General features: G+C 33.9%; 1 pseudogene across 1 annotated transcript; it reads left to right on the top strand.

Moving 5' to 3' along the window:
• Window positions 1-6,925: 6,925 nt before the first annotated feature.
• Window positions 6,926-17,395, top strand: LOC148572757 (elongation factor G-2, mitochondrial-like; annotated as a pseudogene). Its single transcript, XR_015905063.1, has 17 exons — window positions 6,926-7,475; window positions 8,182-8,403; window positions 8,964-9,085; window positions 9,173-9,323; window positions 9,959-10,030; window positions 10,864-10,959; window positions 11,987-12,075; window positions 12,778-12,844; window positions 13,254-13,292; window positions 13,638-13,671; window positions 14,115-14,251; window positions 14,334-14,408; window positions 14,492-14,560; window positions 14,663-14,784; window positions 16,489-16,614; window positions 16,901-17,021; window positions 17,133-17,395. The product of XR_015905063.1 is annotated as an elongation factor G-2, mitochondrial-like (transcript).
• Window positions 17,396-19,211: the final 1,816 nt, after the last annotated feature.

Below are 19,211 nucleotides of genomic sequence, written 5' to 3'. Positions count from 1 at the left end.
AGAGATACTTTCTTAAAAATAAACTACCAAGAATGGTACTCGAAAGTTTATGCCGCTAATAAAAATAACCTAGAAAGATAACAAATAAGCTCCAAAAGATTTAAAAAGTGAGAAAACTAACCGGATATTAGTTATATTTTTTCATAAAATACTTTAGATATTAGATTTCAATGCGATTTTTTGAAAGTATTATTAGAAAAATGAGACTTTGTCATAGTTAAAATTTGGTGATTTGTCAAGGAATTTTTTCAATGCTTTTTGTGAATGATTGAATTTAAAATAAAATGCACAAGTTGTTTGCTAAATACAAAATTCCTTTATCATTTATGTAAAAAAAATATGATATTTTTGTTAATTTTGTCACGTTTTTAAATCTTTTGAGACTTCTTTGTCATTCATAGAAATCTTGTTTGGTTATTTTTCATAGCAATATGAGTTTTTGGTGCAATTTCGGTAGTTTACCTTGTTCCTAATAGCATGTGAGCTATTTTTAGCTCAATTTGTTAGTTACTTTATAAGCTAAGCTCTTAAGCCGGTGAGCTACTGAGCTTGAGCTAAAAATTTGAGCTCATTTATTAAATGAGTCAAACTTAACTTTGCTATGTTCCATTAGCAGGGTTGTATATTCATTTGTCGGTTCACATAGATATGTAGATGCCTGAGACCTTGGCATAATATCACCTATATCATTATATATTATCAATAATAATATATAATATCTCAATTATTTGCATAATGTGTCTTGTAGATTAAATATGTTGAAAATAAGTATGTACTTATAGCCAAAAGCTTAATTAATATCTAAGGGTTAATGTTTAAAATGGTCTTTGAAATTTTACTCGTACATCAAGATTCCATAACGTTTGCAATGTAGCATTTGGATTAAGTCCAAAGTAGTTTTTGAGATTGTTCGTTTGCACCGAAAAAGTTTTTGAGATTTTAAATACATTATAAATATCTTTAAGATTAAAAAAATTGTATTATTATCATTTCAACAAATATTTATCGTCAAAACTAAAGTAACGTCATTTTGTCTAAGTCAAGTTACTCAAGATATGATGTGTAACTCGACAGAGAGGGGATAGAAACCACGTGGTGCAATTTTTTTAATCTTGGAGATTTGTATAGTGTAATTAAAATTTCGGTGATTTTTTTTTGTGCAAGCTGCCAATTTTAATGACCACTTTAGATTTTAACAGAGTTTATATCGTAATATTTTCTCTTATGTTGCAAATAATTGGTGTTTTTTTATCTTAAAGTAGTTGGTGTTTAATCCATGGTCTGACTATTGGCACACTCTTCGCTCAAAGATAAAGTCTCTATATTATATTTAGTGAAAAGTATAAAAGAATGAGTTATATGTTAGTATCCTGTTTAGTTGAAGATAAATATAGAAATTGAAATAAAGAAAATTACTAAAATATTCTTATTAATAAAAAAATTAAAATTAGAAAAAAATTCCCATTCGGTCATCCCACACATTGAAAACAAAAGAAATAAAGAGAGAGAGATCAGAGACTGAACGAAAAGATAGGGAAGAAGAGGAAGGAAAGAGAGAAGAGGGGAGGGAGAGATGACGCCGATGGTATGGGTGTTCGTGCAGTTTGGATAGGTTTTGAGTTAAACACTCATTTGATTCGAATACTAATTTTACTTGAGGTGCAGTTTGGATGGAATCGGATTTGTGGTTTTGTAAATTACAAAATTAAACATACATAACAAGTTTCAACATCAAATTTTAAATAACAAACAACAGCATAACGAATCTCAATAGTATATTGAAAAATCAACAATAACATAATTGAAATAAAATTTGTAAGTTGGTAAAAATAAATAAATAATTTTTTTAATTCATAAAATATTCATTAAATAACAATAATAATAATAATAATAATAATAATAATAATAATAATAATAATAATAATAATAATAATAATAATAATAATAATAATAATAATAATAATAATATTGCCAAGCTTAAATCAGAAGCTTAGTATAACAATATGTAGGAATGAGATTTGTAAATCTAGTAATGACCTAATGGCCAATTTTAATTAAAGACAAGTTAAAACTTTCACAATTTAACCCATGGATTATACAAGTCTAAATTGAAACCATAGCTTACAGTGGATGTCATGCCACTTAAACAAAAAACACAATTCAAGATAGTGTGTTGAAATACCTAAAACCAAGTAACAGTATCTGGAATGTTGCATAAAACATTGTTTCCAACTAAGTAACACATTGATAACAAAACAAACATAACGAGCAATATCTAAAGATTTTTCCATTTATTAGAAGGTAATTTTGCCATTAGCTTGAACTTCTGTAGAAGAACATATGGTGCACCAGTTTGTATGACAGAAAAATGTCTCTTTCTCTTAGTTAGTTGACTCGGTGACTATTTCTTATTGGAGGAGGTTATTGCTACTGTACTTTTGTTCTTGGCCAATGGTTGGGCTGAAGGTGCTTTAGGATTGGACTAGAATTGGTTATTAGACTGAGTTGTTGCATTCTTGGGTTGAGCTGCTGATTTCTTGGGTTTAGAAGCTAGTTTTTTGGGTTGAGTTGCTGGAGGGTTGGGTTGTGAGGATGAAGTCTTCCTCTACTTCCCTTTTTGAACTATTTGACCAGGGAGTTGTGAGGATGAAGCCTTCCTCCATCTCTTAGGAGCTTTGGCAGCTTGTTGTGTTGAGATTTGGGCCTATGAAGGTAATCACAATTATATAAAAAGAATCAGAATTAAATACATAACCAAAAAATAAAATATATACATAGCATAAACTCAAGTAAACCCTAGAGCATAATGGCACATACACTCTTATTAGATTTTGTGCAGCCCCCTTCTTGTGCCCTACATCACCACAATTAGAGCATCTTTGAATTTGACCCCTCTGTGATAGGTGATTCTGGCTTCTGTTCTCCTCATCTCCAGATCCTCGCTTCCTCTTTTTCACAGGTATGTGACTTGGCCTCCTATAAGGAGGTGGCATGACATCATCATATTGGGTTCTCTCCTATAAATCCGGTCCATTCAGAGGGTATATCACCTTCTGGTAGCAGCACTTATGGTAAGCATCTTTCTTTTAGCAATCATCCCCATAGGATTTTAAATCTAGTCCTTTGAAGTTAATGCAACTAATGGCATGAGGACATGAAATTTCACTCATCTGCCACTTCCTGCAAGAACACTAAGCAGCAGCCAGATCCACAATAAATTTATCTAATCCACACATGACCTCATATTTATTAGTAGCTGACCAGTATGGCCTCCAGTCCCTAGCTAACCTTGCCCCTTTCTCCAATTTATTCCTAATTATTGGCATAATATTTTCCTAGTAAAGCTGAATCCTATCTCTATTGGCAACCTATCTAGTCATGAGATACACCATAATGTCATCTAACATGGTTACAATAGATTTTTCTCTTGCCTCTACTATGATAGCATTAAAACTTTCACTCATGTTATTAACAAGGATATCACATTTTGAATGAAATGTAAATCTAGAATGCGACCAAAACCTGTGTGTAATGTCGTTTAAATGTCAAAATTCCCCATCATTACAAGTCTCAGAGATTTCATTTCCTTCTCCCAATCCCTCCAATGAGTTGCCTTTGCACACTGCCACATTCTGTTCTTCAGCTCTAAACTAGGAAATTTCTTTCTGAAATTGCTATAGAGATGCCTCATGCAGAGTCTGTTGTCACCCCTGGTATGACCTCTTCAAATGCTGGTAACAAACCTTATGAAATGAAGGTGAGCATGCATTTGGTTAGTCCATAAATCATTGTATCTAATTTGAAACAATCATTATTTGTTAAAGCATAACAATAATGTAAACTGTATCATTACCTTCTGCTGATCAGACATGAAGGTGCATTTTCCAATTTTCTCCAACTCCAAATCCTCAACAAGATGGCTCAGAAACCAAATCAAGGAGTCATATGTCTCAGCTTCAACCACTACATAAGCAATTGGAAGCATCTGATCGTTCGGGTCTCTTCCAATTGCAGTCAACAATTGTCCACCCTAAGGAGTCTTTAAGAAGCATCTGTCCAAACTAACAAACGGTCTACAGTGTTGGAAGATTTTCTTGCATGCATCAAAGGATACATACAGTCTCTGGAATATACAATAATTCATCAAGATTGGGTTCTGGATCTCCTGAGCAAAATCCAGGGACCGAATCATTTTCAGGTAAACGGATGATCCTGGATTTGCTCTTAGAAGTTCAAACAATAATCGTTAATCCTCTTATACTGCTCTCTAAATGCCCTGAATCTGGCTCAATGCCTTTTGCTTGGTTTTTACTGCCATTGATTTAGTCACAGTCAGATTCCATTTTTTGTATGCCTTTGCCACCAACTCCTTTATTTTGATTCTTGGATTAGACTCCACCTTCTTCTTAAACTGGTTGTCTAGCCATTTGGAGTTCATTATGCCAATCCTGTGTGTTTGCATGCAAGTATGTTGCAAATTTAAGCTTCTTAATTGCCATGTTGACTCCTCCCCGCCAACCCAGTGTGCATAAAGCCAAAAGAGGCACTCTTTGTGACAAACAACCCTCTTCCAATCTGTCCTCCACCTCCTAACTCTCCTGAAACACCCTCGTTATGTTCCCCACTTTCCGCATTCTGAAATTCTATTTCGACCTCATCATCAACTGCTTCAGTCACAGGGTCATCATCCTTTACTATCACACTCCTTTCTTGCTCTCCTTCAAATACCAACTATCTCAAGAACAGCACCATTAAGTTTCTCACTTTCAACGCCCCAATAACTCCCCCTACGTCAATATAACCAATTTTCGGAAATCCATCCGCATCCCCAATATCATAGACCACAAACAAATCACCAAACCCCACATCTCAATTACATCTGAGTCACCTTTTAACATCTTCAAGTTATTTTTCCGTAGTTGGATCTTTATACCATAATGCTGCAATGTTGGACTCCAAGTATCCAAACCGTCTTAATTCTTCACAGGCCTCAACACAGAGCACCGATCGCCATCAATTTTTTCGATAATTATAGTTTGCCCCTTCAAATACTTAAAAATACCCCGTTCTCATATCCGAATGCACCCCATGATGCACCCTCATGTAAATACACTGTCTTCTACTCAAACAACCCTATTATGATTCAACATAATACATTACTAAAACAAACAAGAAAGAAAAGAAATAGATCATCACAAACCTAGCTTTATCCACCGTCAATGCAGTCTACATTAAACCCTAAACAATTCAGATGCAGCAACATTGTTGTAAAGCTTAAACCACCCAAATGTAAGAAATATTTGAGGTGAAGCCACATTGCATGGAAAGCAAGCTTACCTCAACAACGGCTATTTGCAGTGATGAAGATGAGTGACGAATGCGACATCACGCCACACCCTCGGTCAAACTCCCAACAACAAAATGTCTTCAACCACTAGCGTAGATCATCCTCGCAGGAACACTTTTGTAGGGTTTCACGCAAATGTTTAAAAGACCAAGTGTGTTCTCAAATATTGTGAGTTATTTGAGGAAGACGAAATGATTTCACGAGAATGACATGAAGGAAAAGAAACCATAAAGAGCAAAATCGTCTTTAAAAAGTATTTTTTAGCCCGAAGGACGATTTAAAACCAACTTGAACCTTAGGGACGATTTTGTATGCAAAAAAAGATTAGAGACAAAAAAAAAATTCCGGCCTATATATTAAGGACCAAAATTATACTTAACCATATTGTTTATTTGGTTAAATTATCTATTTTTATTATGAATTAAGTTAATTACTTTATGATAGTAATTTATTTTATTTTTGAAATTTATAAAAATTAATTGTTAACTTTATAAAAAATAAATAAAATTATAAATTCAATAAAGCATAATTTTATATTCCAAAATCAATATTAGAGACATATTTTATACATAGACTAATCCAACATGTTTTTATTATTTTCACAAACAAATTATGTTTTTAAAATATAAAAAGTTAAAAATAAAAATTATTTTCAGAAATAAAAATACAAAAGAAAAATAGAAATTATTTTAACTAATCATGCTTTGTGTATTTAAAAAATTAACTATTCATATAAAATATATATAAAAATATAATAATATATTAAAAATAAATTAAATACTATATATATCTATATACATATAAATACATAATAATTAATTTAATACTTTATTTTTTTATATATAATATTTTGTATTTTCATAAGAGCATTTGCCTAATTTTCTAAAAAAGTACACAAATATGTAATTATTAAATTTATTTTATTGAGTATATATTCAAATAGGTCTCAAAAAATTTCGTATAAGACGATTTAGTCTTCAAAATTTTTTTATTATAATCAAGGTCCCCAAACTTTATATAAACGAGACATTTTAGATATCTAGTTAGTCAAAGTCGTTGACTACTAACAATAAGAGTAGATGTGGTCGTTAAGTTGCTGACGTGGCCATAACGTTGCCACGTGTCGCCAGTCGGACTAATAAGTCTCCCAAATTAAAGGACAAAAGCGATGTTATTTTTTTTTTTTGGGATAAAATGCTGCTTTTCTACTTAAATTCTGAAATGAATGACAAAACACAAGAGTTCTTATGTGAATGCCAATGCAAAAAATTTTGATATAAATCTAAATGCGATTGGTATATCTGAATATAAATGTTGTTGTTTTAATTTAAGTAAAAATGCAGTGTTTTGTCCAAAAAATTTAATTTAAAGAATCTATTAATCTGATTGGCGATACGTAACAACATTATAGTCAGCAATTTAATGGTCACGTAGTCTTTGGCTGTTAGTAATTAACGGAAACCTAATTGTTTTATAAAGTTCAAAAACTTTGATTGTAAAAAAATTTCATTACACCAAAACGTCGAATATGAAATTTTCTGAATCTTATTTGACCGTATATACTCTATTTTATTTATTACAAAAAATCCTAAGAACATTTGCCTAATAATTTCCTATTTCGAACCACAGGGTTTCCGCACCAGTAAGCCCCCCACAAAACCACAAACCAAACGACAAACCCTGCGCCACCTCTTCCACCACCATCATGGCACGGATAGCCAGGTCCTCTGCGCCGCGCCTGCTCTACACCTTCTTCTCCTCCTCCGTGCCCCCGGCATCCCCATCGCCGTCTCCGTCTCCGGCGTCGTCCCTCCTTGCCGGTGCATTCCACCTGCGGCACTTCTCGTCGGGCAACGCTGCTCGAGCGAGGGCGGCGGCGGCGGACAAGGAGCCATGGTGGAAGGAGTCCATGGAGCGGTTACGCAGCATCGGGATCTCTGCTCACATCGACTCCGGCAAGACAACTTCGACGGAGCGAGTGCTTTTCTACACTGGTCGTATCCACGAGATCCACGAGGTTCGGGGCAGAGACGGCGTCGGCGCCAAGATGGATTCCATGGACTTGGAGAGGGAGAAAGGTATCACTATCCAGTCTGCTGCTACTTACTGCTCTTGGAAAGACTATAAGGTAATATCTCTTTCTCTGCTATTGATAAACTGTTCCCCTTCTCCAAATGGTTTTGTTGTTTTGCTATTCCTCAAATGATAAAACAATATAAAAGTAGTTATTTACTCCAATTTTAGTCTAATTTTTCAAAAAGTAATTATTTTTTTACGTTTTCTGTAAAGAAAATGTGTATTGAAGTACCTGTCAATCTACTAGTGACTATGATGAATCAGTCAGTTTCATTTCAGTGTTGAAGTTATGATTGGAGTTGAGATTCAGTTGGATGAATTTTATGTGGTTATGAGTTGACTGAGCTCAGACTGAATTTAAGTATTAAATCAATTTTGAAGAGCTAATGAGCTTTTAATGTATAGTGAGATTTGAGTGCTGCTGTTACTGCAATCCCTAACATACTAATTATTGTTATGGATTAGTTATTAGTTATGATGGAGAATGGAGAAAAGGTTGAAAAGGTTTCAATGTGTAATCATTCTTAAGTGGAATTGAGAAAATAAAAAAGTTAGTCTGCTAAGCAAAAGTAAATTGTCTCGATGACAGTCAGAAATGTTGAAACATTGGAATATTGGAATAAGAATTCTATATTATACTTGCAGTACTGATGACTTCCTTCTTTTATCTCTTTGACTTGCTAATTATTTATACTTTCTAATTTTTGGGTAAAAATATAATTGTATTTGTATTTCTTTTGGGAAATTTGTCATTGCAGATTAACATAATTGACACACCTGGTCACATTGATTTCACCATTGAAGTTGAGAGGGCTTTGCGTGTCCTTGATGGTGCTATTCTTGTACTTTGTAGTGTTGGTGGTGTGCAAAGTCGGTCCATCACGGTAGATTGACAAATGAGAAGATACGAGGTTCCAAGACTTGCATTTATTAACAAGCTTGATCGAATGGGAGCAGATCCATGGAAAGTTTTAAATCAGGTTCATTGGAGATTAATGAAGACTGTATAGATGATATGTTTTATAGTTTTATTGCCATTCATACGATTTTATGGGAGAGAATTTCGCAGATTCGGTTCCTCAATCCCTTGGTTGCTGATCTTTGAGAAATTAAGGAATTTGAAAAAGTTGAACCTCTTCTAAAGCTGATTTTTCATGATAAAACCTTCTGTAACCTGTTTACTAAAAATCTTCTATGACTTCACCTTAATTTTTATATGTATATAGCATCACATTAATTAAGATTTTGCAGCAATATATAAGCTATCAAATTTTAGTTTGGTAGTTTAGTAAGTATTATTTGTTATTACCTTTGTGCATTCTGGAAATCCTTTTAGTTTCCTTTTGATTCATTATATCATTGTCACCATACTTTCTTTTTTATTGTATTTATATTGATAAAAGAAGAAAATCATTAATACGGATAGAAGGAGAAGGAGGATAAGAGATCATATATTCAATAGCAAAATATAGCCAAAAGTGCTTACATCATCATTATAGTTGTATAACTTTTTTCTCATTTGAGGACTATACTTTTACAGGCACGATCTAAACTTCGGCATCATAGTGCTGCAATGCAAGTTCTGATAGGCTTGGAGGATGATTTTGAGGGACTTGTTGATCTTGTGCAGTTAAAAGCATACTATTTTCGGGGTTCTAATGGGTTTGTTTCAAAATTATTGCTGTTTATTACTAAAATTAATTCTCCTTATGGCTTACTTTTAGCATGCTCTATTGTTGCTTATTTCAGTGAAAAAGTTGTCACTGAAGAGGTGCCTGCAGATATGGAAGCCTTGGAAGTAGAAAAAAGGCGTGAGCTCATAGAAGCTGTGTCAGAAGTTGATGATCAACTTGCTGAAGCTTTTCTTGGTGATGAGCCCATATCACCTGCTGACCTTCAGGTCTGTGGGTTTTCTTTTTTCATTTTTCGGTTTTTTTTTTTTCCTTTCCCTCATCCCTATTGAAGTTTGGTATTAACTGAAACTGAGTAGAGAGAGAAGATATTTTCTGAATCTGTTGTATTTATCCTAATCTAGCTGGTAGAGTCAGTTTCTTAAGTCCCTACTCTTCTAATCAAGTTAGAGTGTTTTCTAGCTTTCTCTATTAGGTATGTTCATTATTTGATTTATAGGATATGCATCGAATTTGGTTTACCTCTGACAATTATTTTGTTGGGATGTTTTATTGTTGATTACATAGAAGTCTTGAGCATTCTAGATGTGTATCAGAAATAGTAAAGGCATAGGTGTGTCAATGGGAAGTGGTCTTGTTATTTTATGATTATCAGTGAAAAAAATTGCTTATATTGTAATATGTATGGTTTCTGCTAATAAAAGTTGTAAGCATGGTTCTTTGGTTCTTCGTTGATGCTTAGTTCTTGCATTTTTCACTCACTTCGGCCTATGGTTTTTCACCAATAGATTATCATGAAGTTGATGTACTGCATTCTCCTTTAGCTTTATATGTAGTTTAGAATATTTAATTATTTTATTAAATATTGAGTTTTATTATTGTGATGTCATTTTTCTTTGAGCAGGAAGCAATTCGTAGGGCCACCATAGCACGGAAGTTTGTACCAGTGTTCATGGGTAGTGCTTTTAAAAATAAGGCAACCATTGAATTACCTTTAGTTATTATGTGTATTCTATGCTATATAGTCATTGCTTTCTATATTCCTCCTCTTTACATTATTAATATGTTGTATCCTTATTTTCCATATGTACACAATGCACCTAATTTGGATATTTATTTTTTTTTTTCCTTTTCTTTTTTTGAGAACTTAAATCCTCTTGGCATAGTTGCCTCGACATTCTGTAATACACAACTGCTATAATGGTTGAATATGCATATATGGGATCATAAATGGCATGCATCATGTTAGCAGGTATTTAATATTTGTCAGGATGGCTCAAAATATTAGGAGTGTAAAATATTCAAACATTGCAAGAGGTAGCTTAAGTTGCCCAACCTACTAGATCCTTTACGTTTGTTTTGATTGGATCATAGATGTCTGGGATTTTTGATCCCATCATATGCCCAAATGAAATCAAATACAGGTCAATTTATGACCATACACAATAAATATAAAGGAATAAAATATTTTGTCCTGATAAATTTTTATTAGAATGCTGCTGTGTTTATAACTATCTATTACTGACTACTCGTCTCCTATTTGTGTTCGATCTCCTATCTTGCTTGTGATATTCTGGATTGCTCTGTTAATGTGGCGTGTAATGTTTTGTAATTTGTATCATTTATTAAGTTACCTTTTGATCGGATTTGTGTAATTGATGAATCTTTTCATCATCAATTCGTCTCGGGCTCTCAAGTTCAAACTCCCAAACGCCCAAGAGGTTCTCTTGTACATGCATATGCTTGCAGGCATCCCTATTTTTACCTTCTGCCTCTTATGCTTTTCATTGTCTTCTGTTACTGATACAGGGAGTACAGCCACTTCTGGATGGTGTACTTAATTATTTGCCATGTCCAATTGAAGTTAGTAGTTATGCCCTTGACCAAACAAAGAATGAGGAAAAGGTACCTGATTTGTAAGATGTTTATCTTTGTTTTGCTTTGATATTATGATCTATTTGTCATAAATTGTCAATTGGCCTCTGAATTTGCAGGCTATTTTTTAATGATGATTTATAAGTTTCTTTATATTTATAGATTAGATATATATTTGAGTGGGAGTGAAAGAAGAATATTTGGTTTGAAGAATCATACAAGGAAATATATGGAAAATAGAGTAAAACCTAGAGAAAGGGGAAAAACATCAATTAAGAACTTGGTTAATTACTCGAATAATTAAATTTTCATGGATTTTTTAAAATGTAATTACTAGTTAAACATAATCTTTAAAAAAGTTAAAAATTCTCATGTGGACATTTTCTTGCATCTATAGTAGCATTTGTAAGACTCCAGGCAGAAAAAGTAAATACAAAATGAAAAATAACATAACTTAGATTTAACCGGGATGATAACTATTGCATAAGTTTTCAAAATATAAATCACAACTTAGTCAAGGGAAGGTTAAATTATTTTGATAGAAAAAGAAATTTTATTAGGAGAGAGAAGAATGTACACAAGAGGATGGAATATCCTCACATGGATACAAAATGGTATCACCCAACAAACAGGACCATGTACTAAAGCATGCCAATCCCTTTGAATGTTAGCTAGAGGAAGTGAGGAACACCCTTAGACAGACCATGTACTAAGCACCAAAGCGAGGCCGAAAAGGTAATCGTATCTCAATTAAATGAGTAGTCGAAAAGGAGCTGTTAAAAGGCATGGACTTCCTTTACAAGTTTCAACCGAATGCTCCAAAACACTGAAAAGTTACCAGTTGTATTTGCTTCTTGGTATGATCCAAAACTCTGAATGTGGTAATTAGAAACTGATGCAAATCCATCGGGAAAAACCCAAGGATTTTAAATGATACCAAAAGGTCTCAAGAGTTCTTGCTGTGGCAATGAGAGGCCTGCAAATGATTTTGCAAGCCGATTTTGCATTTGTGCTCTTGTTTCTTTTTTTATTGAATAATTTATCTATGCACTTTCAGGTTGAGTTGACTGGAAGTCTTGATGGGCCACTTGTACCGTTGGCATTTAAGTTGGAGGAAGGGCGGTTTGGCCAGTTGACATATTTAAGGTAATATAACTTCAAACTCTTTTTCAACATATATATGGCAGTATCAAGTTAGAGAAGTTGGCTGTTATGAGAGTGAGAGCAATTCTTGGCTGCATCATCGTACATGAATGGTTGACGTACTTTAGAGCTCACATGATTACATAAAGAAGTCACATCTCGTATGACTGTATGTAACAACTGGTACCAATTGTAGGTAGAAAAGAGATCAAACAGTACAGAAACTGAAGGAAATGGGTAAAATCCAATGTGGCTTTACCCTTCCCCAGGTCATATGTGTTCTTTACTGAGAAAGGAAAAAACAATGTGTGACAAATGGCAGGCTTTTGAGAGACCTGACCCTCTCCTAGTCTGATTCTAATCCCAACAATCTGAATGCCCTCCTCAGCATTTTGTCACCTCCCAATATACTCCCCAACTCTCTTTTCTAACAAAATTATTTCACTACCCTTCCCCACCAGTCTTGCCGCCCAGAGTTACCAGTTCCTCGGGCCCATATTGCGCTCCCCTCCTCCCCGTCCTGAGCATTTTGTTTTCCCACAACCGAGATTTACTCATTTCATTCTCACCATTAACCATTTTATCACTTTCCCTGCGTGTGTTTGTCTGCATATATTTTGTTTTGAATGTGTTAACTTTGTAAATTACACAAAATTATTGGATTGTTTTCTCAATTTTCCTTCCCCCCGGCTTTGGGTGTTGAAGAATTTACGAGGGTGTGATCCACAAGGGCGAGTTTATTATTAATGTAAACACCGGCAAGAAGATCAAGGTAAAATCTAAGGCTTTTTGTGATTGTGTTATTCATGGGCATATGTGCAACTGAATCCTGGAATTTTTTTTGGCTAATGCTATGCTATAAATCATAGGTGTAACTCTCAAGATTTTTCCAAACACAACTTTGCAGTAGTGTTTTGTTGAAATCTTCAGCTTTTTATTATTTCCTTTAGATTTCATCTTGGGAAGAGTAATAAATTACATGACATAAGATTATAGCAATTATTCAATTTTAATCTACCCTGGGTTCATGAATTTCTTTAAAACTATGCACCAAAATTTTGTTGTTGTGCTACCAGTGATGTAATATTTTCACTAGTTAGATCATTAGGTCTGTGCTTTCATGTATTGCATTTCAAAATTAGAATGAATTTTTGGCTAAATGTTTTTCTTAATGGATGCAGGTTCCTCGCTTAGTTAGGATGCATTCTGATGAGATGGAGGTTAGGTTTTGGATTTACAGTATTACTGGCGGATTTTCATGTTGTTGGTATTTTTTTCTCATTATTTTTTTATGGTAAAGAGGAACTCTTATCCCCTTGTCCTACCCAGTTTGTTTAGTTTTCTCTTCATATTAAAAAAAGTCTTCTTTTATCAAGAAAAAACAAAAAAGAAAAGAAAAGAAAAGAAAAAGAAACTTTTGTTGGGTAGGTTATAGGCTATTGTTTTTGCTATAGAGTAACTTGGTAGGGGTACCTTTCCCTGCTTGATTTGTTACGAAGACTGTTTAATATATTTCAATAATTAAATATATTTAATATTCAATTAGGATTTTATCCAAATTGCAGGACATTCAAGAGGCTCATGCAGGGCAAATATTGATTTCTGGAATCCTATATTGTACCTTTATTTATTCAAGATTTAATTAAGGGTCTTGTTAACAAGTGTTAAGGCACTTACTAAGAATACTATAAGAACAAGTAAATGTTAATTTTTTTTTTTAATTTTTCTGTGCACTTAATGCAAACCAAAACTTTTCTATTTTCTCTCTTAACCAATGCCCATAGGAAACTCTCAAGTTAAATCTTTTAAATTAATTTGTAAGGCTCTAATTGTATAGTTTAATCAATTTTTTAGGCTTAATTACTGTCAATCCTTCTCAACAGCTGTTAAACATTCTGAATTTCTGATAATTGAGTCTTTTGTTGTTAGCAGTCTCTGCCTATTGATGTAGAGAATGAATTGCACTCAATTTTGAACTTAATCTTGTAGTAATATGTTGCCTAAGTTAGTTTATATTGGCCTTAATACATGATTACTTGTCTAGCTTTTTTCCATCCATTGGTTATTAGGAGATACTTTTACCGATGTATCAGTTAAATACACAATGACTTCCATGAATGTTCCTGAACCTGTAATGTCATTAGCTGTACAGCCAGTTTCAAAAGATTCTGGAGGGCAAGTAAGTAGTTTCTTTATGTAACACACTGACCACCCTGTCCCAGCTTATCATGTATTTGATTTTCTTGGTATATCACTTGCAGTTTTCAAAAGCTTTGAATCGCTTCTAGAAAGAGGATCCTACATTCCGTGTTGGTTTAGACCCAGAGAGTGGGCAGGTAATGTTCTATTCTATTTATCTAGATCATAAAAGTGGCAAATTTGTTGTACTTGCAATGACATAGTTTACCTTTGTTGTTAGACTATCATTTCTGGAATGGGAGAACTACATTTAGATATTTATGTTGAACGTATTTGGAGAGAGTATAAGGTACCTATTCCTTTCCCATGCATTAATGTTGTTAATCCTTGCTGATACTGGTTTTATATTTCCTGCTTCTGGAGTTTCATTATTATGTTCCTACTTGTTAAGGTTGATGCAACTGTTGGAAAGCCCCATGTAAACTTCAGAGAAACTGTTACACAACGTGCTGATTTTGATTATTTACACAAGAAGCAATCTGGAGGGCAAGGTCAATATGGACGGGTAATCGGGTATGTATCGGTAATTTTTATATTAGTTACCATAAGATTTTTTTTTATTAAAATCAGATAGACATGTGGATTGCCCGAGAGTGGCACTTTGCACTATGATCGTCATATGCTCTAATTATTATTATTATTTGTATCCCACTAATTTACATCTCACATTTACAATATCAATAATCAAGATTTGGATTTGTTTCTCATGAAAGTGTTAGATATAAAATCGTGTCGCTGACCAACAATTTAAGTTCATGGGAAAGATGGTTCATATCATGGTATATTACTGTACCAGAACCTATTCTATGGTTGTTTTGGGTCACCCCAAAATGTCTAGTCAACCAAATAGCAAGTCTTTGTCCAGTCTTGAGCATGAGAAGGTATATTATAGTTCCACATGTCCTAAGGATAAGGTGTGGTAGAAGCCTTTACAAGTCTAGGGCAACCCTCTCCCTTGAGCTATTTTTTAAAGTTTAATTAGAGTGACTGAGTTTCAATAATGGTGTAAGAGCTTCTATGACTAGACAGAGGGTTCAATCCTTGTTGTCTCAATTATTCTTAATAAAAGCTGCATCCCAAGATAGGATGGACCTGTGCATTGTCCATTCTTCAAACTCAAAAAGAATAAGCGACATTCGTGTGAAGGGGCATGTTCGATATTAAACCATTCTTTTGAGTTTTACCTTTATCCAATTACAATAATTACAACTTTAGGAGAGATACTTACTGACAAACTGTTAGCATCAAAGATATAACTCCAAATAAAGTTTAATTGCAATTACAATTACAATTTTCAATACCCTATGGTTGGAGCATAGAAATCATGTGAACCAACCTTGCAAGAAATATAATGACTGTGACTTAGTCGTGATTAACTTTCTCTCAAACAACCGCATGTCTAAATATGCATAGACCTTGCATGCAAGGCAAGATTAGGGAGTAGGCACTGTTTGAAGAACTGTTTGATCATTACAAGATTGATTAATTATTTTTCCCCAAGTTTTAACTTACTGAATATTACAAGATAAATATGTCGTTGTAGTGTGTAAATTATATATTTTTTATATTAGGCTCAATAAGTACTTTCTAAAGGATAAAAAAAAGTAACTTATATTAATCTTACAGCAAATTGTTTATTCAGAAATTACTTTTTGAGAAGTTCCTTTTAATATAAGCGCTTGACAAAAGAGGCATTTTTGTCCATGTTAGTTTTTAAACAAATTTGTCTCAATTTATATTCTTTTCTGTGTGGTTAGAAATAAAATTAAGTTGATGCGTTATTAAAAAAATTAAAGTTAGTCAAAAAAGTTTTATTAAATAAAAGGTGTTGTGAATTAATAAATGAAGAAAGTATACATCGTGATTTTCAAACAATGTCATCCAAACTAAATGCATGTCTCTTGGGAACAGAAAATTGCTGGTATTCAAGGGCAATCAAATTTTAGATAGGGATTTTCATTTACTTCCAGACTTCTCCATGTGTATAAATATCCTTTTTCTTTTCTCAATAAAAGTGTAATAATCCTTAGATTTAAAACAAATTGGATAAAGCCTTCTTCTCTTTGCTGTGGTTCTGGTTCTGGGCTAATGGCTTCCGTATAAAGTATATCTTACTTTATGATAGCAGCTGATTGTGAATTTGTGATGTTCCAACTCATCCCTAATCACCTTTTGTTTCTTGATGCTTAGTGAATTCACTATGTTCTATGTTTGCAGGTATATTGAACCACTTCGGGCAGGATCACCAACTAAATTCGAATTTGAAAACCTCCTTGTTGGGCAAGCTATTCCATCAGGTTTTATCCCTGCAATTGAAAAAGGTTTTAAGGAAGCCGCCAACTCGTGAGTGAAATTTTCATCATTGCTTATTTGTGATTTCTACTTTAAGTCTAATTGTTGTTCAACATATATTATCTTATTCCCCATGAATGTAATAAAGACCACCGAAAAATGTAATGATGGAATAAGTGAGCATTCAAAAGTAATTTATGGGGACTAAGAATGTAATATTGAGGAAGCCAAAGTTCATTCATAGGCATATTTACGAAACATCAATTTTATTATGCGATTCAGCCATGATAGTATTACAATACTCATTTTATGGTAACGTAATGTTGCTTTCATACAGGGGGGCTTTAATTGGACATCCTGTTGAAAATCTTAGAGTTGTCTTGACAGATGGTGCTACTCATGCCGTTGATTCTAGTGAACTTGCATTTAAGTTGGCTTCTATCTATGCTTTCAGACAGGTTCTTTACAATTCCGCATCCATATTCATAACATTGCACATATCATCCTGATAATATTGTCCATAGTTTTGTTCTCATAGTAATGACCATATTCTTTGATATTTGTATCAGTGCTATACAGCTTCCAGGCCATTTATATTAGAACTTGTTATGCTTGTTGAGCTGAAAGTACCAACAGAATTCCAAGGAGCTGTTGCTGGTGACATTAACAAGTGGGGTTCTTATTTTATTCTATCCTTGTTTCTCTTTTCAAATGGTTTATTTATGATATTGGTTTATTTATGATATTTTTATCTATGGTATTGGTTTATGATACTGGTTTATTTTATTCTATCTTTGATATTGGTTTATTTATGATATTTTTATCTATGGTATACGATGTCAGATTTTTTTTTTATTAAATTTTAATTTAGGTTAAGAGTTTTTAAGTCATCTTAATTAGTGGCTAGAAAAACTGACAGAATGCTTTTTGAAAAAACTGACAAAACCTATGCTTTGCCTCTGATACCACTTTTAGACGGTGATTATAATGTGAAAAAGGTTAATGAACTCCTCAATTTTTAGATTTATATACACTAATTAATTATTACTCATAATTATAATATATAATAAAGAAGAACATGATGAGTCTTAATTGATCTTAATTAATTCTAGTATATCCTACTCGATACATAAATACACTTTAATATAATATTAATCATAGTTATCAGAACCAAATGACCAGGTGACCCGATTACTGAATCAACTGGTGGGTTACTGGTTTATCCGGTTGATCTGGTCATAATTTAAAAAATATAAATTATATAAATAAAATTAAAATTACATACTAAAACTTAAAATGTAAGTCTTTACAAATATAATAATAATCAAATGTTAATTTTTAGACAACTAATGATGCAAAAAAAGATAATAAATTAATTTTTAATACAAAATATTTTTTCTATTTAAATAAACAAGAACAAGCAAAAGATAACATAATTGATAATCAAGTCCAAGTGATCTTAAAATCGAAATTTATATCTTCATAGGATAAATTTGGAGCTTGATCAACATTTTTCTCATTTTGATTTGCATCTATATCTTTCATAAGAAACACTGTATTATGATGCAGAACATCAGAATAAGAGAAAGAAGAGTTTGAAGAGAGAGATACAAGAAACTAGTTGCATTGTATGATAACTATGATAACTTTCAGGGAGCAACAAAAATATAAACTATGATAACTTTCAGGCAGCAACAAAAAAAAAAACAAGAAAATTGAAACAGAAAGAACAGGGGGAATTCATTAACAAATTCAAGGTTCATGATAATCAGTAACAAATTTCAGCAACACATTCGGTTTTCAGCAACAAAATTAAAACAGAAAGAACAGGGGGAACTCACCAAATCGGGTTGCACAAAGGAATCTGACGGCGAAGGAGAAGCTGATGGCAAGGGAGAAGCTAACGGCAAGGCTCGAAGCAAGAAGACGACAACGAAGACCAGTCCACCGGGACCTGTTGCCTCTATTACCGGGGACGAAGAGCGCAGGGAAGGGAGAGATCGAGACCAGGTGCGAGACAGAGACCGTGAGAAGCAAGAAGATGACCACCACCACTACCCGAGGGACCAGATGCGGTTCCGTCTGCTTCTGCCGCCAACGAAGCGAACACCGGGGCACGGGACCGCGACGACGACCAAGGTGAGTGGACGAGGTGAGAGACTGAGAGAGCGACGAGGTGAGGCCGTGAGAGACTGAGAGTGACGACTGTCGAGGTGAGGGGAGAGACGAGAAAGGGACTACTGAGTATTGAGTTCCGACTGCCGAGCTAGAGATGGAGAGATCACAGAGACTGGCTGGATTAGGGGGGTTTTACTTAGACTCTCAGAGTCAAGAGTCTCAGATTTGGCATTTAAGCATAGGGTTTCATCTAAAGGGAAAGGTTAGGAGGGGGGTTATGAAAGGACGCCGTTTCAAGTATTAGGAAGAAAAAAAAATAAGAACGACCCGAATCGGGTTAAATTAACCGGCCGGGTCATTGGATTTCACGAAAACCCGTTTGGTCGAACCGGGTTCGACCGGGTCTGTTGCACAACCAGTTCAACGAGTGGCTTGGCCCGACCAAGTAACGAAGTGACCGAATTTTCGGTCGAACCGGCCAGGTCAAGCCGGATTTGATAACTATGTCTACAATAGACCACAAATAGAGA

Source organism: Arachis ipaensis, chromosome B2, assembly GCF_059453495.1.
Source record: "Arachis ipaensis isolate K30076 ecotype BB chromosome B2, ASM5945349v1, whole genome shotgun sequence".
Lineage (NCBI taxonomy): Eukaryota > Viridiplantae > Streptophyta > Magnoliopsida > Fabales > Fabaceae > Arachis > Arachis ipaensis.
Note: the sequence above shows the minus strand (reverse complement) of the source record. Positions and strands in the feature narration are given on the sequence as shown.